This window comes from Aulonocara stuartgranti (genome assembly GCF_965226115.1).
Source record: "Aulonocara stuartgranti genome assembly, chromosome: 18".
NCBI classification, from domain to species: domain Eukaryota; kingdom Metazoa; phylum Chordata; class Actinopteri; order Cichliformes; family Cichlidae; genus Aulonocara; species Aulonocara stuartgranti.
Window position 1 is genome coordinate 14,043,517 of NC_138954.1, and position 25,850 is coordinate 14,069,366.

General features: G+C 38.4%; 1 long non-coding RNA gene across 2 annotated transcripts in view; it reads left to right on the forward strand.

Moving 5' to 3' along the window:
• The first annotated feature begins 23,326 nt into the window (after positions 1–23,326).
• LOC309693585 overlaps positions 23,327–25,850 on the forward strand; it is a 30,027-nt gene continuing 27,503 nt past the window's right edge. For both annotated transcript variants that reach the window (XR_014272678.1, XR_014272679.1), the window contains exon 1: positions 23,327–23,946. This is a non-coding gene — a long non-coding RNA (uncharacterized lncRNA). The remainder of the gene's footprint in view (positions 23,947–25,850) is intronic.

The following is a 25,850-nucleotide window of genomic DNA, read 5'->3' on the forward strand; positions in this document are numbered from 1 at the left end:
TACTTTCCAGAAGTATTGTAAATATTTTTTCTTTTTAAAAAAAATGTATCTTTTTTTAAGAAATGGAAGAACTGGCCTTCTGATTTTCTACAGTTAAAGCAATAGGCATGGAAATATTTCACTAGTCATGTAACAAATACAGAATAAGAAAGAACTTTTTTATTATATTCTATTCATTTTTAATAAACTTGCAAGTCTTATACCATTCCCAGGGGAGTGTTGAATCACCCCCACTGTCTACAGCTTTGCTTGCTGTTGTTTCTGGACTGCAGAACATCACTCAAATATCCGCAGACCAAACAACCAGGGAGCTTGTGGAGAGTGTTAATTTAGACACTGGTTCACTCCTGAGTAATGCTTTCCCTCCACCGAGAAAACCACATAGTTTATCAAAAGAGCAACAGGTAGAGAAATCGTCGCATTTGGCGTCTCTGCTGATCACATCATATCAGTCATTGCTTATAATAAAGTCAATTTCAGAGCCAAGAACGGGGTTTTTTTTGCCCTGAGATTGACAGCAGCAACTACCTGTGGGTATCGTGATTTATCATCATGTACGCAAGCAGCTCATAGTGGAAGAAAGCTGAGCCGTTAAAGCCTACGTCCAACACAAAGCTTTAGTCACCCGGGAGCATTACAGAATTGCGGCAGATGTGGTAGTCAGTGAGAATGAAGAGATGAAAAACACTTAGGTGGAGTTATGGAAAGGTTGAAGGGGAAAAAATCAATTCACAGCCCATATCAATGCATTTTGTCACTGCAGTGGGATTCATTAACCTGGTCTAATAAGAACTAATAAAGCTGCTTTGCCATTGTTTGGTATCGATTTCTTTTCTCCTCCTACAGATGACTGTAACACCAGCTTTTATAAAGGCGGGTAAGTCCCCATGTTTTTTCATGTCTGTCACAGCCTTTGCAGCCTTCATTGGTTTTTCATGGTGAGTTATTCAATGTGATGTGTAAGGCTTTTATTAAGGCACCTCGGAGTTTGTGGAGATCTCATCTCAATTGACCTGTGGTAAGTTGAAGTTATTAAAACAGCCGCTCGTCACCTTCTTCTCACCAGCCTTGTCCCTCCATTCCCCAGCCTCCCTCTGAGCCACACACCTACTTGATCACTTTCTTTCTGCTTTGACAGCTCCCTCCCACTCGCTCTCATTCTTCATTATTACTCTTCTCTAAGTCTATCTCTCAAACCTCTTTCTCTCGTTTCTCCCACAACCCAGACTCTCCCCAGAGTGTTCTCTAACTCTGTAAACCGCTTTCAACTCTTTCCCTAACCACGCTCTTGTCAATTTACCTGTCCTTTGTTGCCTGAACTTGTCATTGCCTTGTAACAAGGGATAGTTTCCCTTGGTCTCGTGACAGCAAAAGTGAACACTTGTCATATTACTTTTGTGACAGAGTGGCTCCTTCTGCCTCAGAAGTGTCTAGACATGCTTGTCTTTGTTCTGTTTCACATGGTGTCCCTGTCCAACACCGAAGCCTGCATCTGAATCCACACAAACACAAAGAGAAGCGGCATGTTTCTGATTCCAGGTGAGCATCAACATAGCATTAGGAAGTGTTTAATTAATTATGTTGGTCCTGCATTATTATGAGAATTTCCTATGCAATGATAAGAATTTAACTTAAGGGACTTTTGGTGGGACAGGACTCGGGCCTTTTAGACTTGCTCTGTGAAAATGAAAAAAGCACTAAACCTAATAGGTACATCAAGTAGCAGCAGTGCTATTAAATAGATCCAAAAATAGAAGCAAGAAATTGCGTTGCCAAAATTATAAATGTTTCTCCATGTGTAAGCAGATATGTGAAGGAAACAGGGTGTAGTAGCATTTTAGAGACTAACGACGACTACCCTCAGCTACTGCATTGTTCTGCTTAAGAGTGAGCTCTAGTGGCAATATGCTGAACCACAAAGAGGCAACAATGAAGTGCCATGCTGTACATTCCCAGTTATGAGCATTAAAAAGCTTTAGAGATCATTGCAAAGACAAAATGAGCAAATCAGTTGAGGTTTGCTTCTGATCTAAGATTATTCATTTAGTTTCATATTAGTCTGTTATTAAGCAACAGTACTGACATTGCAAACTACATTTTTTTTTATAGAAAATGAAAACTTGATGTGCCAAATGCTTGGATCCACTTTCCCTTAAATAATTTGCTGTTTTAAGCATCAGTGTTATTAAGATAACTACCAGTGTTTCACCAGAGGAAAATTCACTGCCTTCCACAACACCAAAACAAACATTTAATTTTGCATATGACTACAACATAAAAACATCCAGCAACCAACAAACGCTGCCTCAAAATTACTTAAAGAGGTATTCTGGTAAAGGAAGTGGAGCTTTAATAGCTCTCACAAAGTGCTTAGGAGATCACAATCTCAAGAAAAACAAAACAATAATCTTCAGTGTGGTAGCCTAGAGATTTCACTAATGAGGAGGGATAGGGAGATAAACTGTTGACTTATTTTAGAGTTGCAGCTAAAAGCCCTTTAACTGCTCTTAGTTGAAAAAGACTGTAGATCCAATCACTAAGTGTGACATAAGTTCTGTGAATTATGCCCTGTTGTCTTTTTCGGAGAATCTCTAAACCAATATTGTCCAAAAAAAAAAAAGTAATTAGAATTTTATTTGTTTTACTTCTGAGTTTTAGTAAACATTAACCAATTATTCTCAGGGCTGAGCACTTATTTTGGCTCTCTGTTGCTCTTTGGCTGTGAGAGTATGCAGCTCTGTTTCAGGTAACTGACTGAAAGCAATTCAGCAATAAATCTCCTGCCGATACGACACCGCACGCACCTTGATTAAAAAGCAAAGCTATCACACCGGAGCTTGTTCACCTTCAGAGGATGGTCCTTGCCCACATACAAATCACTGTAGCTGACCAACTTCCCTCTGTATCTCTGACAGCACTCCCTCTACAAAAACGCTGTTTATTATTCATGTTTATCATCACACCATGTCTACTGTTTGCTACCAGTTTCATAGATGGACTGGCAGCAATTTAGAGTTGCTACATGAAACCCAGCTTTACCGTCAACACTGAAACGGATCCCACTTAGTATCACACACAGCCAACCACGCTGATGTGTGCTCGCAGCAAGGCACGTGTGCACACTTTTTCCAACTGCGACTGCAGCCGCCCACACACCAAACATTCAGATACAAACATGCACACATGCACACATCAGTTCTGGGAAATGCCAGTCTGTTCACCATTTGAGTTCATGTGTTTTTCTCAACACTATGGCCCCTGGCTTCTCACACACAGCTATCACTCTGCATAGCAGAAGGAAGAGAAATGAGAGTAATACTGCAGTAATCACACGTCTCCTGCAACGGTGGATAATTACCTCACGATGACTTCCTTGCTTATTAAAAACCTATTTAAGCTCTAATCCTTTTTCCTGGGTTCTGATATTACACACGAAGATAAGATTTTTCTGTTTTTTTCCAAACACACAGACAGGTGTGTACAGTTATTCCCAGTCTTCGAATTCCCATCTTAACTTTGTGTTTATGAGCATGTTTGTTTACACTTTCATAGCCCAGTATTTTCAGCTTTGCCAGCTTTCATATGACCTCAGTTTTTGACAGATGTTTGATAAAAAGAATCATGATTCAGGCACAAAAAAAAGAAAAAGAAAAGTAATAAAAACTAACTTTTCAATCAGATGCTATTGCTTGAGTGAGTGGAGATTCATGCCAGAACACAAACATCACCAAAAGGGCTCCTAATACCAAAAAATAAATTCAGAACAGGATACATATTTCATTCTGACACTAATTAGGAGACGCCAGCACACAACCACTACAGGATATGACAAGCGCAGGAGATCATTAGATATAATTTTCCAAACACAAACAAAAAAAAGTCTAATGATTTTGATTAATGAATGTGCCTAAACCTTTCGTGGGGAATAGTGACTAGCCTGAAAAAAAAAATGAAAAAAAAAAGTTCACCTGATTTAACTTACAAAACCAAACAACCCAAAAATAGAATTTGTCTAAATTAGATTACATGATCATTGAAAATATACAGCAGCTGTTAGCTAAACACTTGACTGGGTAATTGACTCACTCCACAAATGGATCTACAGGCGAGTGCAGCTGAAAAGCAGAACACTACAAGGAGTTTCAGTTAGCCGTGAGAGGTGATTACCCGGAGACGACGCAGTGTTGCCAACTTAGCGACTTTGTCGCTATATTTAGCGAGTTTTCAGACCCCTTAGCGCATAGGTGTCAAACTCTGGCCCGCGGGCCAAATGTAATTAGGCTGCGGGCCAAATTTGGCCCGCGGGCCAGAGTTTGAAGCCATACCAAATTACTATTAGAGCTGGCCTACTGGTATTACACAGCTAATATATATATTGTTTAGTATTAAGCTTTGCTTGTTCGATATTCAGTTTTTCAGCAAAAAGTATTTGAGTCCATAAGAAAAAATTCATTCTTATATCTGGAGGAATAAATATGTTCTAACCCAAAAATAGAATTTTTGGGTTAGAATTTTAGCGACTTTTTTTTTTTCTAAATAAACTCTTTTTAGTTCTAAATAAACTCTAAATGCATTTAGGACGTTTTTTACTCACTTTATGTCTCTTCCACGATGTTATTTCTCTCTCCAACAACATAGGTTACAATTAGATTAGCATGACCAATTATGCAAATTAGGAGATGATGTCATTTAGCGACTTCTAGCGACTTTTAGGACAACCAATAGCGATTTTCCTTACTGAGGAGTTGGCAACACTGGCTGTGACCTAAAACTCACAGTTCACTGAGCACTGGACTAAACATGATAACCTAAATTAAGATTCAAATGGTTCTCCACCTCATGGGACGTGGCCAACACACAGAAACAGACAACCATTCACACCTACTGGTAATTACTACCAATTTACCTAAGATTCATGTCTTTGGCCAACCACAGGGCCATGCATTATCCCAAAAGAGAGTACGAGAGAGCATGCAAAATCCACCCAGGAAGGCCCGAGCCAGCAGGCAGACTGGACCATCTTTCTGTGGGTTATAGTGTTAACCACCGCTATACCACCTGGATAGGTCAGCATTTTTCAAAATAAGTTCATCTGTCTAGTCAGCAGCAAACAGAGCATGCAAACAACAAACCCTGAGGAGGCAGGTCCAAACGACCGACCGCTGTGAACACACTCTACAACTGCTCTTATACACCAGTGAAGATCAATCTGAGGCTTCAAGGAGGCGATATAGGCTAGTTAAAGTTAATCAGAGCTTTTCCATAGTCACAATAGTAAACAATAATGTTGTCCCTGGACAAATGTGCACTACTGTGCCAACTGCACTGAAGAAAGGAACAAAATAGATACAGGAGACAATGTGTCATTCACTAGTTAAAATACTAAGTCTTGACTCTGTATTTGGCAGACTTGCATTGATTGTGTTTTGACATTAGAGGGACTGGAAGGGAAATATAGCTCTGAACAGAGCAAAGCTAACTGTTCCCCAAAGCTAACTGTTCCCCAAAGCTAACTGGCTCCCTTACAATATAAAGTACTATTGCTCATCTACACATCTAACTCTCACCAATAAAGCCTACTCCTCTAAATGTTTCCCAAAATGTCAAACTTTTCACAGATGTGGCAGTGTGGGGTTGTTACTCGAAATAGTAATATATTACTCATTACTTGTTACTTTTTAAGTCATGCATTCTGTTACTATATCACTCCCTGGAAACTGTTACATTACTTTTGAATTATTCTGCAACATGGACTGAAATGCATTACATACAGTGGGTCTTTGTAGTTTTTAAGTTTGAAAAAATAAATAAATATAAAAGCACAAAGCAAAGTTGAAAACCAACCCAGAGAGACTTCAAAGCAATCAGCACTCAGAGTCTGCTGTAGAAACATGTATAGGTAGAAATGGAGGCGCCAATACTGCAAGCGTAATTGTGTGTCAGTTTTGTGTGAGTATGCTGTCGGTGCAAAGATATTGTGTTAGCAGTATAATATGGCTGTTTCTGTCGCCCTCTTACCCTTTCATGCAATAAGAATCAAAGTAATGACCACATCTCCCCACCTCCAAAGTTGAAGCCAGCATTTGCCTCCTTCCTTATTAACTTAACTTATTATATCAGAATGTCTGTTTGAAAGGAATTATTTCAGAACTTTTTAGGATAAACCGACTAACTTTAGGCCAGTTTAGTGGTTGACGTTAAACATCCGGACTAGCAAATGTCATCCTTTCAGCTGATAGGTTGCTAGCAAGTAATGTGGGCAACGTCAGCCTTTTTTTCTTGTATGCAGTCTTTCTACACTTGCATCACAGCAAGTTTCCCATGGAAGCAATGAGTTTATATGTATTTTTTCCCTACTTAACCCTCTTGACTAAAAAGGAAAAATGACAGATTAAAGAGTTTGTTTGATTTTTTGCTGAATTTGCAAGTTTTTTCTTTAAAATTTATAATTTGAATCTAAAATGCCCCATTAAATACCAAAATACTGGAAAATGTGTGGTTAAAAATAATGAATGACTGAATGAAAATGAATGGACAACATGCTGCTTGCAGAGTTAAGCTGGTGGCTTGATGTTTGATTGAGGCATCATTGTTTAACGTACTGAATTCTACTTTGAAAGCTTGTTTGTTCACCTAACACAAATACCTATCAAAATAAATAGTTTTCTATTGTCCACATTAACATCCTCAAAATCATCATAATAAATACACAGAAGATAAGAGAATGATAACGGTGTCATGCTTTTCAAAAGAAAATAAGGCCTTCCAAAACAGAGTTACAGATACGATGCACAGACCAATCCTACATCAGCGTGTAATAATGATATAGTAAGAAACAACCTCAGTAAACAGAGTGACCCTGCATGCACTGTGGTTAAATAACAATGTCAGCTCTCGCCATCTACTTAGCATAAGAAAAAAAAGGAAGCCTACAGTTATAAGGCGAGTTAATTGACAGAAATTGTTTTTTTATACACAAGCAAATGCAGAGGGAAAGTATTTAAGGCTGTGGTAATTCTGTGAAAGGATGTGAATGCTGTCAGTCAAAGCACATTAATAATAATTCACACAACCTTTTCTGGAACAGGACCATTAGACTTTTAAAAAGATCCTCTGATGGGGAGTGATTTTTATTTTTGATTGCATTTATTTCACACTGCAACAGGAGTTCATGTTTCACTCAACGTATAGTGATATCATTAGACTCACAAATCAGAACTGTACCTGCACACCAACCCACCCAGAACAAATTGAGAGCCTGTAAATCCTGACAAGCGCTGTGTCTTACCAGCGGTCCTCTGATTCTCAGGACTTATCCACCCGTCAATCCTTCATCTGTCCATTTCTTTTCTCGTCTGACTGGTTATCAAAAGGTATTATGACTGCATCTCTAATGCCTCCTGCTGAATGCGCTTATTCTGAAGAGGAGTTTGAGCCAAATACTTTCTACCACTCCACTGACAGGAAATGAGGCAGTTGCATGATCAATGTGGTCAATGTCTATTTTACACTGATGAGCTCAAGCATGACTTTTTCACAGATGTTGAGGACGATGACGTCTAAAAAATTACGCCTGGAGCCGATAATGTGTCACTGAATAAGAGGGAATGCATTAAAGCACAGTGTACAGTCATCATCGTCAAGGTTATGCTTTTTCATCTTTTCATATTAGAAACTTGAGATACTTTGAACTGTTTTTACAAAGTGTACGCAATACCTCAAGACACCCACATGTATTCACACCCACATATACTCCCAGAAACCTGTAGACATAAACTTCACTACTACACTTAACTTATTGTGCTCTTGCAAATCAAGGTTTGTTTTCTTAAAATTTCCCCCACCAAAAGTGCACCTACACTCACTGGATACTATTTGGTACACCTTGCTGGTACTGGGCTGGATCCTCGTTTGCTTTCAGGGCTGTCTTCAGGGCACAGATCAAGCAAGGTGCTAGATTTTTATCCATACTGACATCATAGCATCACACAGTTGCTGCAGATTTGTCAGCTAGGCATCTATGACGCAAATCTCCTGTTCTTAAATGTGCTGGATTGAGATCAGGTGTTTGTGGAGGTCATTTTAATTCAAGGAATCCATTGCCATCATTCAGAAACTGGTTTGAGATGATTTGAGCTTTGTGAGATTGTGTCTTATCCTCCTGGAAGCAGTCATCAGAAGATGTGTACACTGTGCTCATAAAGGAATGGACATGGCCAACAGGTAGATTGTGTTTTTTTAAATGATGCTCAGCTGGTGCTAAGGGCTCTAAAGTGTGCCAAGAAAGAGCCAGGCAATGTTTTTCCAGTGTTTTCCTCTGTTGTCCAATGTCAAATTGAATCCTTAGTTTTCTGTTCTTAGCTGACATCAGTTCACCTTGACCATGCCTACATGCCTAAAGGCTGCTGTCATCTGCTGTGCTGATTAGATATTTGTGTTAACAGGCCATTGAACAGGTACACCTAACAACATGACCGGTGAGTGTATAAACCTGTAAACAACTAATGGACTAATGGCCAATGACTAGACAGATGAATCAGCAGGAATTACATATGAAATGACACAGACATGATCGCTCACTCACTTCCCATCAACAAACACTCCCTGACGGAAACTGGCCTCTGGGGTAAATAAAGAGATAATTCCTGGTTATGTCATCAACTCACTGTAAAAGGCCTATATTTACATTGAATTCCCAGTTCCATTACAGTGCAGGAGGAGGGCATAGAGGGATGGATAATCACATGCTCTCACATCCAATTTAGAATCATCGGAGAAAACCCACCCAGCCACGAAGGGAAGAAAATGCTCCACACAGAAAGGCCCCAGCCAAAGGGGAGGTTTAAACCATGAGCCTTCTTGATGTGAGGTAACAGTACTAATCACTGTACCACCATGCCAGAAAGTTCAGATAACTGTGAAATTAATATTTACAAAATATGACACAAAAACAAAAGCGTGATAGGAATGGGTCTTTCTTTTGTATCACGTACCGTAGCTGCCATAGGTACACAGTAAGCATCTCTAAAACACTTTGTGTCAATCAATGTGTAGAAGATGAGTCATTAACTTTATATTATAAGTGTTCATATTCTAAAAGGCTTTTTGCAAAACATGAAAGCTGAATCTGCTGTAGAAAAGTTTAAACTTTTTTGCCATCATGGCTCATATGAGAGCTGCACATTTTAGAAGGCTATTGCAGCTAAGACAGAAAACACTACATGTGCGTGTGTTGGAACATTGTGTGTTGCGTTTATCAAATTCAAAGTGTTTATTAATCAAAATGCTTTTTTGTTGCATTTTCTCACAACCAAAGTTTCACATTAGTTGTTTTATCAGACAGACAACTGGAAGAACTCAAATATAATCACATACTTTCAACTACTCAGAAAATAAAGCAGGGTGACTGCTTTATTTTCTCTTCTATCCTTCTTCTTTTGATGGCTTTGTATTGGTCTGAGCCTGCATGTTTTCTAAACCTAACTACACCTCAAGGGGCTTATAAATCTTCTTCAGACAATGTGCCAACTCTGCTGTGAAGTGTAGGTAGTTAGGACCTGAACCCCTGGACCTCCTCTTCTGGAAAGAGGACAGACTACATAAAGGTAGTCTGTCCTCAGGAAAGGGAGAGAGACAGACTAATCAAAGTAAGACACCAAACAGGCAAAATGAGGCAAAGAAACATGACAGAGACAAGACACAGAGAGAGTATAAATAAAGGGAGAGGTAAGAGGAGGACTAGGATCCAGATACAAGTATCTGTAATCAAGGGAAAGAAACAGCTGCCCCTATGAATGTGATCCAGCACAGAGAACCATTTAAAAAAAAAAAAAAAAAGCCAGCACAAAATTGTGTGAGGAGAATTCAGAGAGTGTAAAGCATAGAAAATCGTGAGCTTCAGGGACAGTCAGTTTCCCAGTGCCACAACTACCATCTGATACCAAATTAACAGCAACATGCTTGAGAAAAACAAAAGTCTAGAAATTTAGCAACCTTGTATGCCAAAAAGTTTGCCAAATGTCACATGAATAAAACATGATAAAATTTCAGTGTTCATAAAAACTTCTTTCTATTACCTCCAAATGACCAACTCAAATCACCTGGGGTGTGTTTAAGGTTGCTTTAAAAAAAGGGTGCCTTTCAAAGTGCAGCTGCTAAAAAACGTAAATCACCTGTCCCTCAACTCCTGCAAACGCACAAAGACACACAGCTCCACGCTTGTGAAAAGGTGTGAATGCTAAAATGAACGGTGTTTGTACTAGCTTCCCCAAAATAACACTGAGAAAGTTTCAAAAGAAGCAATGCTGCCTTTAAGAGAATTTATAATCAAAAAGAGTGCCTGCTGGGTTCTGAGATGTCTATATTTCCTCTGCAGATATGAGCTTATGTATTTATACATATGGACACACACACACACATAGACACGCCAGGACATTGTGGTTTTTGACTAGACAGTTACAAGAACAAAGACAGACACTCATGGACCTTCCTCCAGTAAATCGTTATATGAATTTAAATTCTATTTACCGAGTCAACATCTTTGAACTTGCTGCCCATAATGAATTCATAATGGACATACATGTGCAAACATATTAGTGTAAGCGTCCTCTTTTCTTTTGCCTCTCAACTGCTTGAAGGGTCATGACATCAAAAATGCATTGGCAAGATAAAAGTTTAAACAGCTGCCTGCATACCCAGCAGACCCATCCGCCGTGATACAACAGTTTGACATTATTCTGAGCAAATCGGTTGCAATCGCATGAGGTGGTACAGCAGCATTTACTCAATCCATTATCCTTTAATCTTCCTTCGTAATGATACATACAAATCCTCGCAGAACACAGTGGCACACTAGACAGGTTTTCGATGACCTGACAAGGAGAGAAGCAGAAACTTTTTAAGCACGGATACTCTTAATGCCATTGTTCACTGGGGGAACAACTCCGCCATGTTCTTTGACACTAACCACTGGCTCAATTAACAAGAGAAGGAAGCCACTCTTTTCCTAATGTCAGTCTAAAACCTTCCCCAGAAACCAATTACTGGCGAGTGAGTTTGCCTAATTCACCATGACATGTCTGGCTGCGCAAAAACACAAGGAGGCCCAGACAGAGTTGTGATGAGGGATCAAGGTTCAGGCCATTGCGAGATGAATTGTCTTCCCCCCCCCCTCCCCATTCCCATTTCTGTCACCGCGCAATGACCTTAAGCTATAAGCCAACAGGGGCCGGAGCCTGACGCCGGCAGCTTTAGTATTCTGCATCCAACCCACTCATCCATCACATTTTTAAGGTCAGCTTCTATTTCCAGTCACTCTATCAAAAGATACCCTGTCACATTTATAAAAGGGACACACACACACACAGGCAGAGACACACACACACACAGCAAAATACACAAATATGGTGAGCTGGGAAAACAGCCATCAGGCTCTGATTTTAATGCTTGCAAAAGATGCCAAGAAAATGAGGAAATATTCGTACCACATACTGAATCTAGCATCTCCTCCTTGTACATTTTTATACATTACTGGATGAACTGATGCATTACTGGAAGAAATTATTGGAATCATTTACTGGAAGAAATGATTTCTAAAGTTTTTCATCACTTTCGAGGAATGAAGGTCCAGAGCTTCCCTGATTTGACTGCTGAAACGGCAAAAGAAGGGCCCCATCCTCGGATTTAACATGGGATAATTCATCCAGCCACAAAATGGAAAGACTCAGAGATCGTAAAACGGCAGAGAAGTTTTTTTTATTCAGATGATTCAACCTAACTGAGGTGTCAATGACAAAGAGACCTGCCAAATATGGAGATGATACAAAGAAAAGGACGATATATTGTGAGGAGAATTAAATAAGGCATATAATGATGAGGTAATGAGGTAAACTGTATGTTTATTTTTTAAATATAATATTAAATTACCCAATGTATCTGTTTTTCATATATTTAGTATCCTTAAGTTAGAATGCAATTAGATAAAAATTTTAACCATTGATTAACAAAAAAGTTTACCTGAACACTAAGCGTGATGTGTTAGATCAGGTGTGTGATCTTAATTATGAGATGAATTTCCTGGATGACCTGAATATCGAATGGAATTTGCAAAGATGTCCTATGAAAAATAAACTCTTAACTTTAGCAAATGCATGTCGATTAGCTTAAGTAATTTAATTAATGCTCCAACAAGAATATGTCAGGAAACAGATTGCAGAACAATCTCTTGTTGTCCTGATCCCATCTTTACCAATGCTGCACAATAACGCATGCAAGAAATATCTATACTGATAGACTGTAGTGATCATAATCTAAAAGTAGTGGTGAGAAAGTCACCAGAACGCCATCTGTCCTTAAGTGATGTTCTAGACAGTATAAATTTATGGATGATGTTCAGATTTGTGATCTATGTCTGTCAGATGTTTTATACTAAATAAAACATGAAAAAAAAAGCAAAATGTCACGCTTTATTTATGGCAGAGGTTGAAAGGAATCATTGAGAAAGTTTATCACCAGAAATGTCAGAACGCCACAGCTGGACAAAGAAATCAAGAAGTATGTGGTAGAGTGCAAATGGACAAAGTTAGTAGCCATTAAACCTGGTTTTAAATCACATTGGCTGATATTTTGCAAATTAATAAATATTATTACCACGTTAGCCCTGCAAAGCCTGAACCATGAAATAAAAGCAAAGAAAATTCTGTTTTGTTTAACTGGAGTGATTATTGAACCTTACAAACTGAAAAATAAAAGAAATTAAAAGTCAGTTTACATGTATGAGTTTATATTTGTATCATTTTTAACTACATCTGGTGTTTTTGTCCAATTTTGTTTCTCACAGAAGCGCTGCATTTTATACATCAAGTTTTTTAGGTGAAAAAAAACACACTGATGATGTAAAGTCATTATTCAAATATGACTTTCAGAAGAAGGAAAAAGATGTTATATTATATTAGTTATAATATATTTTAGTTATATTAGGAAAATAAAACTGACATAAAAAATAGTAAGGGAAAATATTAAATGATTTAACGGGCAGACATAAAAAATATGGAGACTGAAAGTAATTTCTGAACTAAATAAATTGATGTTGCAAATTATTTTATTAATTCCCAATAAAGTACATGTGTAATAAATATTGTGCCAAGACCAGATGAAGATATATCGTATTATTTGATTAAAAATCTAATTACGAAGGATAAAAATGTTAATTTTAATATGGATCTAGTAAATATAAGAATACTAGAGAATATGCTAATAGCCTGTAAAAATAAACCTCAGGACTCTGACTGCTTATTTCAATGGCAAAAATTGCTGAAAGAGATAACACAAGAAAACAGATCGAAATTTAGGTTTGGGTTTAAAAAACTTTCCGAATGATTTGCTATGACACCTGACCACAGGTACAAACTGTTAATATGAATCTGGGTTATTGTGTTAATGGATGTTGAATTTAAATATTGTGTTTTATAAAATTAAACAAAGCTTACCCTGATATAAGGAGAAATTTATGTTGTATTGTAATGTTTCTTTGTATATGTGTTTTGTTTTTTATGACATTGCGTGTCTCCTCAGTTGTAGTGTAATTACAGTAGTTATGCTATAGTACATGTAGTATACGTATATATAATTGTAGTGCATTCTTAATAAAATATAAAGATTTGTTAATGGGGATCTTAATAAACTAAACAAAAATAATTAAACTAAACAAGAAGTAATACTCTAATAAGTTGGGGTTTTTTTAAGGATAACTCATTCAAATCAAAATTAAACTATTCACTGGAGTATTATTGCAGGATGGAGGATAATAGAATAGACAGAATATGATACTTACACCATCCTAACTCATAGTTTCACACCAATTCACACCTTAAGTCAAGTGAGCAATGACTGTCAAGACCTATGTGTGACCCTAACAGATCACATCTGACATCAACAGCGTTCTTGTGGTGTCACAATCCTTAGATGGTTGTAGAAGTGATTTATCCCTAATAAGAAATGGAACATTTCAAGCTCAACAGAACAACAAATAATGGAAAGACTGACTTTAAATTCACATAGCATTCCACTGATGATAGTATTGTTGAATATCAACCACTGTAAATATGATTATGTCGTCCGTTATTAATTATATCTTATCTAAGTCAGTTAATTCAGTGAAAAAACAATTACAGCTGTAATTTTAAAAAGACTCAGTCTGATTACTGTAACTGTGTTTCGTTAAATGAACATAACCACAAATTTGCAGTGTTTTTATCTTGCTGGGATCATTATTTTACAGGTGCTCTCATCTTCACACTCTTAAACTACGCTAATATGTGTACTGAGTGATCAGTTGCAATCAGGTTTACTTTCCTTGCTCTATAATAAAGTGAACATTCACATCATTTCTACTTAAAAAGACTAAATTCACTGATGTTTTTAACCACCACAAGGCACAACTTCCAGTGTCGAATGTGCCAGAAATACATTAATGTGAAAAAGAAAGTACATCCTCTTTCAAATCCAAGGTTTGACATATTAGGACATAATACAAAATGGACTGAGCCTTGCCAGGTTCTAAATTTATACAGCATTTCATTGATTGACAAAAACTAAGCACACCCGTGATTCAGTGTGTAACTTGAAGCCATTGTTTTATGAATGATTTTATCAGTCTCTCACACTGTTGTGGAGCAATATTGGGCCATTCTTTTATACTGCATTGTTTCAGTTCATTGATTTGTAAGCATTACTTTAGGGACACTCTCTTAAAATCTCTCAAGCAGCTCAATCAACTTGATGTCTGACCTTCACTGGGCCATTGCAACACTTTGATTCTTGTCTTTTTAAGGCACTCTGTTGTAGATTTGCTGGTGTGCCTGCGATCATTGTTGTGTTGCTTGACCAAATTTGGACCAAGCTAGCTCTCACATTTGAGGCTAGAATACTTTAGTATACGGAGCAGTTTATGGTTGAATCCATGACTACACAATGTAAATTCCTGTGGTTTCAAAACAACCCCAAATGACCCCAAATCATCAACCTGTGATAATCTTTCTCACTGCCGAATGATGGATTTAAGATTGTTTGGGAATAATCTTTTAAGCCTTTCCAGCTTGATGGGCAGCCACAACTGGTTCTTTAAAATCACTGATGATGTCATTCCTCCTTGGCATTGTATTAACACACACCTGAATGCTGCAGATCCACAAAATGGAAAAGTTTGTGCTTTTATAGAGTCGCTCACATTTGATGATTATCAGTTAATCAAGTGCTAAAGTAGAAAGGTTTTACCTACTTTCTTTTTCACATGTCTGTAAGTACATACAGTTACAGAGAAGATGTCAGTTGAATCCTTCAATGTTTATGCACACATTTCTGTATACACTTCTAAATGAATACGGCCATATGTTGCTCTAATCACCTTGAAGTATGGTCTGAGGAATCACATTTCAATGCATCCTTAATGCATGGGTGCATTTGCGCCTCTACTAGAAGCTGTCCACCTGAGACAGGATCAAACACATTAATGCCAGGTGGTCAAACAAACCACTTCCTGACATCGTGCCCAGACTGCTCCTTGAGGCTCAAAGTCCTTTAGTTGTTTCATCCTCATCTCAGGCTACCAAACTTTCAATAACAACCTATTAAAATCACTTAGAATTAAAGCATTGTTCTCTTAAAAACTTCATCATTGTAAGTTTCTTTCAGATGCCTTATCTCTCCAATTTTTGTCTCTCCAAATTTTCTCATGTGATCATTATCAAGAAAATGTATCCAGTTAATAAATTTGGCTGAAATAATGAAAAACATTACACTTGAGTGACTTGAAATTAACGACTCCACCACCGCTCTCACCAACACTGTCAGTAGTCTTTGTGCCTACTAACTACAACACCAAATGCTCAAGCTGTAAACACTGAAACACCTCACAGTGAGCGGGTAGGCCATGCTCTTATTTCCATCTTCTATCTGACAACAATACTCCAGTGAATGCCCAAAGAATTTTAAACTGGCTGATGTGATGTGTCCAGGGTGCATCACACCTTTTGCCCTATAATGAACTGAGCTGGATAAGGAGGTAAGGCAATGGATGAATAATTTGAAAAAGGAGGTACAAAAAGACCACCTAACAGTCATTCATGTGATAATAAATCATTGTGCACATGAGTTAAAGTCGCTGGTGCTTGTGTTATTAGAAGAGGATTAACTGTGACAGACACAAACAAAATATCTGTGTGACAGCAGGTTTTTTCTCATATTAAGAAAATCTGAAAACCCTGAATGCCACCATTCATTCACACTTTTAATCAGACTATGGCATATAGAACATGTTTTCATTTATCTGAAGTTGACTGGTGTTTTTACTTTAATTACTTACATTTTCACTTCGGTATGTCTGTAATTAAAACTATTAACTAATGGACTTTACAGCGTAATTGCACAATTCCAACCTTAATCAAACTTCGCAAAGTATTTAAAGCGTATAGCGTATAGCGTCAGAGATGTGTAATCCATAGTTATCGCTGGACCGCAGTGGGAAAATACTTTTCAGAAGTATAACCTGATAAAATACACTGTTGAGACTTTTTTTGGTTTAAATCAAACCACAAAAAGCTTGTCTCATTAGTAACAGGTCCTTCTGCTTGGAGGCAGTGTTGTCCAGATTAGTGGGAATATGCACAGTGTTAGCATACTGTATTAGAAAGCATTGTCATCTTGGTTATGTCTGTGTAACATAGATGGTTATTAAAACTGTAAGTTAAATGCACGTGTGTGTTTGTGTCCGTGTGACACAACAGGCAGTATGCACAACTGCCATCCGTCACCCACACACTGTCAGCAGGGGAGCTAAAGACTACACACATATGCACATACACACACATGAACACACGGCCCCAGTGTGCACTCCAGCCTGGCACATATTAGACACAAATACACAAGCACAGTTTGTGTAATGCTTTCTTAAGAAATGTTCTTTCTCACAGACTCAGACTAGATATGTCTGTGATATATTTTTCCTAAATACTGACATCCAGCTCTAAAGCATAAAGATTTAATTATCAGTAACAACTTTTTTGCAACACTTGTCCCATTGGGTCTATTATGGTAGCTATAAGGTTACATCTTGAACAGTGAAAACCCAGAACACAGGAAATCTTACTTTCGTTGTAAGCCTAAAGATTTATTATAATCAGCAATTTCCATTGAGCCACATCATGATCATTTTCAAACCTTTAATTGGATACACCTTGTCATCTTTTAGCTTCTCTAGCTGTGTTTTTGAGGTTTTGGTTACATTAAGATTTAGCGATGTGTGCTAGGAAAATGAAAACAGCCAAATAAATAAACAAATAAATAAATACGTTGGCTGGCTTCCTACGTGTCTCTTGGTATCTCTGAGCAGCCATTGTTACCACTTTGTGGCTCTAATTAGACTCATGAGTTGATTCTTTGTGGTTGTTGTTTTCTAGGAAGCAGACAGGCATGAAAATGTTGCGAAGGTAAAAGTTTTCCTTCACACATTCACTCAGTGACAGGACATGCTGTGCTTGGACTCATCAAATGACTTGTTGGCAGTGCAAAGCAAATGGGTAAAAGAAATACTGCCTAATTATATTGACACTCCATGTCAGGAGGGGGAGGAAGTGAAATATGCTTAATTGTGCTGAAAAACACTGAAATGTCTGAATTTGTGTTGTCGGGCAATTAGTTGTGGCTAAACTATAAAATACCAATATGTGGGCATATGTTAGATTGATGAGGAAGACTGTCAGTGATGAAGACAAATGGAGCACAGCTAATGGGAAGAGTGCCAGTAGCTTTTATCGGGATATCACATGATGTCGTGAGCTCTGTGTTACACTCGTTTAGGTGCATTTGTGATTTTGCTCTGCAGAGCAGAAGCAGCAACATTCTGGAGGCTGCAAGGATCATCAACAGGCTCAAGCCACGGAGTTTTATTTCAAAGGGTCTCGCCAGTAGCAAGAGTTGAGTCTACCAGTTTTTTTGACACTTATAAACGTCAGCATCATGAATTCAGATGAATTTACTCCCCAGCATCTGACTGTCGGCGAGGGTCAGAGTTCCATTTCTCTGTATGGACGCCCATTTCTACAATGAAATGGGCGTCCATACAGGAAGTGCAGCGCTCATCACTTGTGGCTTTGTCGCCGACGCTCGGTCACTAACGGTCATTCCAGGCTGCGGTTGCCAAGGTAACTTTGTAATGTATTTACAACCTTGACCTAAACATCCTTCGTTCTTGTTAGTAGTTGCTTCAGTTGCTTGCCTCGAAGTTGAGAACAGTTTAACTCAGAACCTACTCGCAGATATTTCACTCATCATTGCTTGAAATTAAGGAATGTTGTTCACTTTCTGTGGTCTCTGGTCACAACTTTACTGCAAGTTACATCCATACACACCTTTTGGCACCAGAGGGAGAACATGTCTGTAATTGTGGGTCCTCCATAATGACAATGTACTAACCCACTGTATGTCAAAAACTGTGTTTTTTGTTTTGTTTAGTTTTTTTGTCTGAACCAACACAATTTTTTTGAACACCTTGCAATCTCTTAGTCTTGCCCAAAATGAAATTCAAGTTTAAAGGTTACACTGGAGGAGATCAGTCATGAGTTTCAAGTATTGACTGCCACACTTACAAAACAGCATTTCCAAAGACTGTTCCAAGCAAGAACAAACCACTGGGATTGATGTGTTGGTGCACAACTTGACTATAAAGGGAATAGCAGCCAGGTATGAGATTTTTTTTTTTTTTTTTGGTCCGTTTGTTTGATTTATGCATTTTATTGAAGCAGTCTCAAAGCAGCATTTTGGCTGCATTTACTAATTTAAGATCAGGAATCATTATTAATCCAGAATTCACATACTACACAGCTTTTGTTGCTCTTTTTTTATTACAGTGTGATACCCTGATTTCTTGTGACTCTATTCTTTTCAAATTTTGCTTTTGTGGAGACTGAGAAATTTAACAAAGATGCACAAGCAGACACAAATATACTACACAGCCATACATATATTTTATATCTATGCTAAATTCTAAAATTGTAAGACCGAAGCAAATCATCGTAAGAATATAAATTATAAAGCTTTATAAACACAGCTGAAGTGTTTCTTTAACTCAGTAAATCATCCTTCTCAATTACTGCTATTCCACTCTGAAATCCACTCTGAAAGTATCGTTAGAATCGCAAATGATCAATTAGACCAATAGAAATACTGATGATAGCAATCTGTTATGACAGATGTTCTTCAAATGTGTCCTGTGATTTTCAATAAGGAAATGATTATTTTTGTAAAAGAACTATAAATACTTCATTTTTCCAGCATTGAAACACATCCCTCCGTGTCCCATATTGCACCTGAAGGTAAAAGGAAGTGCGGTACAGTGCCTTTGCTGAGGATACAATCGGGCACCTTGACACCTGTCAGAAGTGGCTGTCTGACTTTTAGCCTTGCCGCAGCAACAGTCTTGTTTTAAATGAGCTCATTGGTGTCTACCTATCTACACGGGGGTGGACTGTCAGAGGCTATGGCAAGGTGTCAAAATGCAGCAGCTTTCCTCAGCGAGCCTCAACCTTCCCTACAATCACGTTCTTATTTAGACTGTTCTTAGGATCATCTTTAATTGCTTAAAAGCTTCATTTTTTTTTTAGTTCTGAACTTGCTAAGTGACTGCATTTGCCACTATACTGCTCAGGAGGAGGAATTTAGCAGAAATTCAGTAAGAAGGAAATTTACGAAAACTAGGATTGATGAATTTCTTCTTTCTCGTACAATAACAATCAAGCTCTCATTCATTCCAGCAGTACATTTTAATGGAGTGATGATTGATGACAGGCTTTCATGCTTTCTCTCTCTATCATTGTTGGATGCCTCGGCCCTGCCCCAGGCTTATCCCCAAGCTGTTGCCTCAAGCAATTCATCTCATTGCCTTGGGTGCCAAAACTCCAGACCTGGCAAGCCTGAAATAGGAACCACCAGATACAATTTAAACTACTGGACACAGAGATTATTGTTTCCTGATCTTTCCTTAGAAAGACCTTGAAAATGTCTTTAAAACAGCTGGGGGCGGAGTGCAGTAGTGTACTCAAAGGATCAGTGTGTATAAACGGTCTGGGTTCACTTGTATTCACCTGACTGAGGAAATAATGAAGAAAGTTTTGAATTGGTGTCATGTTTTCAAAAGTAAGAGTGCACTTTACACTTCCAAAGTATTCCTTTCTACTTTGTTGCCTAGAGTAAGTGCTCACTTATATTAGTTATCTATATTACTGCCAAATAAATAAAATTTATTTTCAGTTTACAAACTGGAAAGACTAAGATGTGACTAAGATCCAGAGAGCCTACATAAGTATTAAAAAATACTACAGGTCCCCAGGTAATAATAACTATACCAAGCTAGATTCTGCATACATTACCACAGCATGGCTCTGTAACAGAACAGGGTTTCTCCAGGTGCTCCAACTTCTTCCATCAGTCATAATACACACATGTCAGAGTAAGTGGCAATCCTAAATTGCAACATACCGGTCAGATGTCCAGGGCGTCTCACCCTGTGATAACTGGGATAGGGACTTTGAACTGGCTAAGAATAGCTGAGAAAAGTGGACGAATAGATGGATGGATACAATTCATCACTTCCAGTATTTGATATGTTTTCTTATGAAATGTTGCAATATTTTCAATAAAGAGGTTTAAATGAAAAATCTGTCATATGGGCAGTTTTTGTCAGTCCTGGAGCACAAGTCTGTGTTTATAGTTTAGTTGAACAAAATTCCATCTGGGAAACAAATTTTGGTGACGGTGATGTAACGTAAGGTGACCACAACACAAAAAACAAACGGAAAAGAAGAATGTAATGAAAAATAGAAGTAAAAAATTGATTAAATACACATCCATAAACATATAGATGCTACATAAATTATGTGTAATTTATTGTATCTGCCAATCACACATTATGAGTCTATAGTTGTGCTATTGCTTAGAATAAGAATATTAATATGTTGGTGATATGACAGAGTATTTGTGTTAGTAAACTCAGGGCGGGACTGGATAAGCCACTGCTTCCTCCTGCTTCCTTTCGAACACCTTATTATGTTTTCCATTTCCTGTGTTTGTTTTATTGGAATTTTAATCGTTTGAAATGAATCAAAAACAAGAAAGACTATACACACATATGCTACAACCAATATAGTAAGACTTTACACAGCAACGCAACTTTTTTTCGAAACAGTAACACGTAACACCTTATTTTTAGAGTGCAGAGATACACCTCCTTTAATAGACAAAGAAATAAATATTAGGAGATAGATTTCAGGTAGTTACATATAAATGTTTCCTTTTACTTTCTTGTAGACAGACGTGAGAGCAGACAGCCACGAGGGCAGACAGACGGAGCTGTTTACAGTGCGGTGAAAGACTTGTGATTTGTTGAAGGTCAAGCTTTCTTGCCTTACAGGGAAGTCTTTGTCTGCGATTTCAGTAGCAAAGTATTGAGTTGACAACATGTGGTCCTCTATTCAGATGGAGACATGGATCATTTCTTTCCCAGCAGCTCTAAGTGGCCCTGGCCAAATGACAAGCAACAGCTTGTCTTATGAATAAACCTCAGTATGGTGCATGTGAAACTCTTCGATCACGTTATGTTTGGTTTTTTTTCACACAGCACGCATATTCTGACTCTCTTGCTTCTTTCATTTCGTGAACGTTACCCCATACCTGCTCGTTTTTCCAGCATTTTGTCAATATAAATATTTTCAGCACATATCTATTTTTACTGACTACCACTAAACAAGGAAATGGTTGACACTCGAAATATCAGCTTACCTCTTTTCATCATTGAGTTAATATAGGTTTTTACTCTACAGAGCTCTGAAATGGCAATATACTTAAAAATGGCAAGAAAGCAGAGTTGTCTCAGGTGAAAATGCTCTTATGTGGGAACTGATTTGATTACAGTGATTTCTCATAGTGCCAAGACTCATATTTAATTATCCATTAGGGACTGGAATATTGTAGAGAAGCAGCCTCGTGGAGTTTAATGAAAAATAAAACAGCAGCAATCTTTTGCTTGGTTGACACTCACAGTAGTTGTAGGTCAGAGTCAACAAATAAGGATCTGCTTTGTGCAGAGAATCAAAACCTGAGGAGGAAGAAATTGCCCATCATATTGCATTGTGGAAATGTTTTCAGTTAGTGTTTAAAAGTAAATGCAGTGGAAATATCTTGATCAAGTCACTGTTTAGGTCAATTACTGTATTAAAGGGGGACACAATGTGCTCAACTCCAGGTCCATGTTTTAGTTATTGGACTTTAATAGAGTAAATCTTCACAGTTTACAGTTCAAAACGATCCTTTTTGCCTTTTCTGTCCCTTCGACTGGCTGGCCTTCCCAAACAAAAGACTTGAACAGTAAATGGTGGGTCTTCTGTGTTCATACTCAATGCGTGTATGTGTCTGTCTGAGACGACCGTTCAGGGATGAGAGCATTCAGTGACATCATACAGTGCAGAGAGAATAACCATCTGAAACTGAACATTTCGAGCAGTCTAAAGCCTGAGGGTCTGGACCACTGTGCAAATATTGGCCTCATTATTTGAAACTTTGGCCATGTTTAAGGATCCACCATGGACAGCTCAGGTTGAGTGCTTTTGAGACAAAGTTAGAGGGGCATGGTTGAGATGGTTTGGACATGTGTAGCGGACGGTTAGTGGATATACTGGATAAAGGATGTTGAAGATAGAGCTGCCAGGCGGGAGGAAAAGACGAAGACCACAAAGAAGACTCGTGGATGAAGTGAAGCAGGGCATTCATAGGGTTAGTGACAGCAATGAACTGGTCTGCATTGGTGCATCATATCTTTATTCTCTTCCCCCTCCTGCCCCCCCCCCCCTTTCTTAAATAGATAACTATCATATCTGATATCATATCTCACAGTACAATAATATTGAATGGGTTGCATTGTTGTATTTTGTCATGTTTCTCAGGTCTTTGTCTGAATTTCTACGAACATTATTGCTAAGGATTGTCTTATTGCATTGGAGTCACACTGGGTTAAATATGTACACTTGGGTTTTAAGGGGTATTTATTATTTTCTTCTTTTTTTGGGGTTGTATGGAAGCCCCAAACGCAATTTCATTGTTCTTGACAATGACAATAAATAAATAAATACTAAATACTAAATACTAGAAGAGGAGGAGGAGGGATAGGGTGAGATGGATGCAGATTCATTTCTGTGTCAAACCCTAAAGAGAAGAGCTGAAAGACTAAAGAAGACAGACACCAACGTATAAGCATATATGTGCGAAAATAAGGAAATGTCATGGTCCTGGGCCGTGTTGGCCCAGTATTCTTAGTTCTCTTGTATTTTTGTATTCAGTTCCCTGTTTAGGTTCTGTTTCCTGAGTTGCCCTGTTATGTGGTTCCCTGTGTGCTTTCCCTTTGTGACTCTCACCCCCTGTGTGCCCCTCTATGTATTCATGAGCCCTTGTCCCCTTTCGTGTTTTATTCCATGTTTTCCCCAGCCTGTTATGTCTGTGTTCTCCCCGTGCTCTCTCCTCCTGTCTGAACCTCTGTACTTCCTGTTTTACTTTGACAGTCTCTCGTCAGTATGCGTCATGTTGTGTTCACTCCTGCCCTGTCTCGTTATGATTATCTGTGTCAGCTGTGTTCCCCGTGTGCTCCCACTTCCCTCGTTAACCCTCTGTGTATTTATGTCTGCGTCTCCCTCAGTTCTGTGTCGTAGTCTCCCTCATGCTGCGTGGGTTTCCCTGTGTCTCTCTCCAAGTATTAGTTTATTGTGCCCAGTTTAAGTTTTGTATTTTCCTGTCATCCTGTCAGCAATAAAGCTGCCTTTTGAGTTCATCCCTTGAGTCCGTGAGTTTTGCGATTGGGTCCTCATCCTGCCTGCCACACAGCCGACCATGACAGGAAAAGCATATCAGGTAACCCTTAAGTCAACATGCAGATTACTAAGTAACTGCTTTTACTGTTTTGCCCAGGCACAATATCATTACCATTAGTTTGGCCTCTGGAAACTTCAAAAAAAGTTAATAATTTAACACCTATCAAGTATTTACTTCCCAGGGAAGGCCAAATTGTTGCTGTCTACCAATTATTAAAAGCACATGATAGAACCTTGCACTGGCTCTCACGTGTACATTTATTACAAGGCGGTTTATTATAGTTCAGTCGACATACATCACGCTGCTGCCGTAAACGATCAGCTGAAATAAAGAGTCAGAGCTGCGTTTATTGAAAATAGTCAGCAAGCAGTGGCGCCAGCAATCATAATCTTGACCTTGAGGTGCCTTTAGAGCTGCATCTTCTCTTACGACGCACATTTGAAGGGCAATAATTAATGTTAACATCAACAGTTGTAAATCACTGCATGGTTGACATTTCTAGAGCTTAATCGCTCTGTTTGTTGGATTTTTTGCTTATTTTGTGTTTTAGTAAGCAAATAAATAGTCTTTCAAATAGAAAGACAGCTGTTCTGTGTAGTGAAAAGAGTAGAGATAGTCTGAAAAAGTGCTGTTTGAATTATTATGTGGAGCTTGAGCCACCGAGACTGCCATCACTGGCATCTGCCATTCTCCTAACAATGGTCATATCTACTTCCATTGCTGTCAGCGCTTTATGACACTGAATATATATTTCAGGAACATGACAAATGAGGTCATGCTTACTAAATATACTCTGGCCCAGCACCGCTATAAATTATCAGAAAAAAACAAATGTTTTAAAAATGAAGCTTTATTTTGTGGCCTATTTTATATATTTACATCTTCACTCTGAACCAATGAGTGTCAATAAAGTCACAAAGATCCTCAAGGGACTTGTTACCATTTATTTGTTGGCCTTATACTTCTGTCATTTAGCTGGCCAGTGCTTTATATAAAATAAATAAGTTGCAGTCGTTGTGCACAACATTTCTCTGCAGTCAAAGCGTTAGTCCTCTGCAGTTGCCCTTGTTCAATGTCTACGCTATCAGTATGCAGTGTGAAACTCTGCAAGTTGTCAATATGTTTGTACTCCAATGTCACCAAGGCAAATCAGTCACTGTTTTTTAACTCTCCGTGTTTAAAGCGCATCAATAAAGTTTAAGAAGAAGACATTATTTTCTAATGTGTTCTTGTACAGTATGTGTGAGTTTGACACCTCCACAGCAGATTTCTCCTTTTGGATGAGCACCCACATCTTTTTTTGTGCTCTCACTTTGTGTTTAGAGCGGCAACATGATCAGTGTGTAATTGTCCAAAGAGGCACATTTGACACCTCTGACACATTCACAGCAAAGAACAATGACCATTATTCAGATATGAAGTCAGCACGGCATTTACTCTAGCCAGTCTCTGTGTTTGTCTCAGCACTACAAATACGAGTGTTGACCTCTGCCTCGCCTAACCCCACCACATCAAGCACTCAAATAAGAGCAGGCGAAAGTTTCACAGGAAGACCACATAAAAGTGGAAAATAAAAGCCGTCCTCCTCGGTTTTTGTTTGGCTCCAGCAGAGAGAGTGGACTCCCTTTTATGTGCGCACGCTATTAAACTAGCAGAGATATTGGTGTTTTGAACCCGGCTGTTCAATGAAGCTCAGCATCAGCCAATGAGCGTCAAAAAACAAACAAGACCAAACAGCCGCCTCTATGCCTTCTTGTCCTTTTGACTCACACTGACCTCTGCTCAGAGTGCTAGTCCACTAACTGAGCTAACTATAATGCTTTCAATCAGCTCCTCTCGCTTAGCCTTTCTACTCATTTTCCTCTATTACCTCCCACCCTCCTTTTCTCTAGCACTGTCTGTTCCTTTACTTGGCTCCTTCTTTCCTGCCATCACTCCCACTT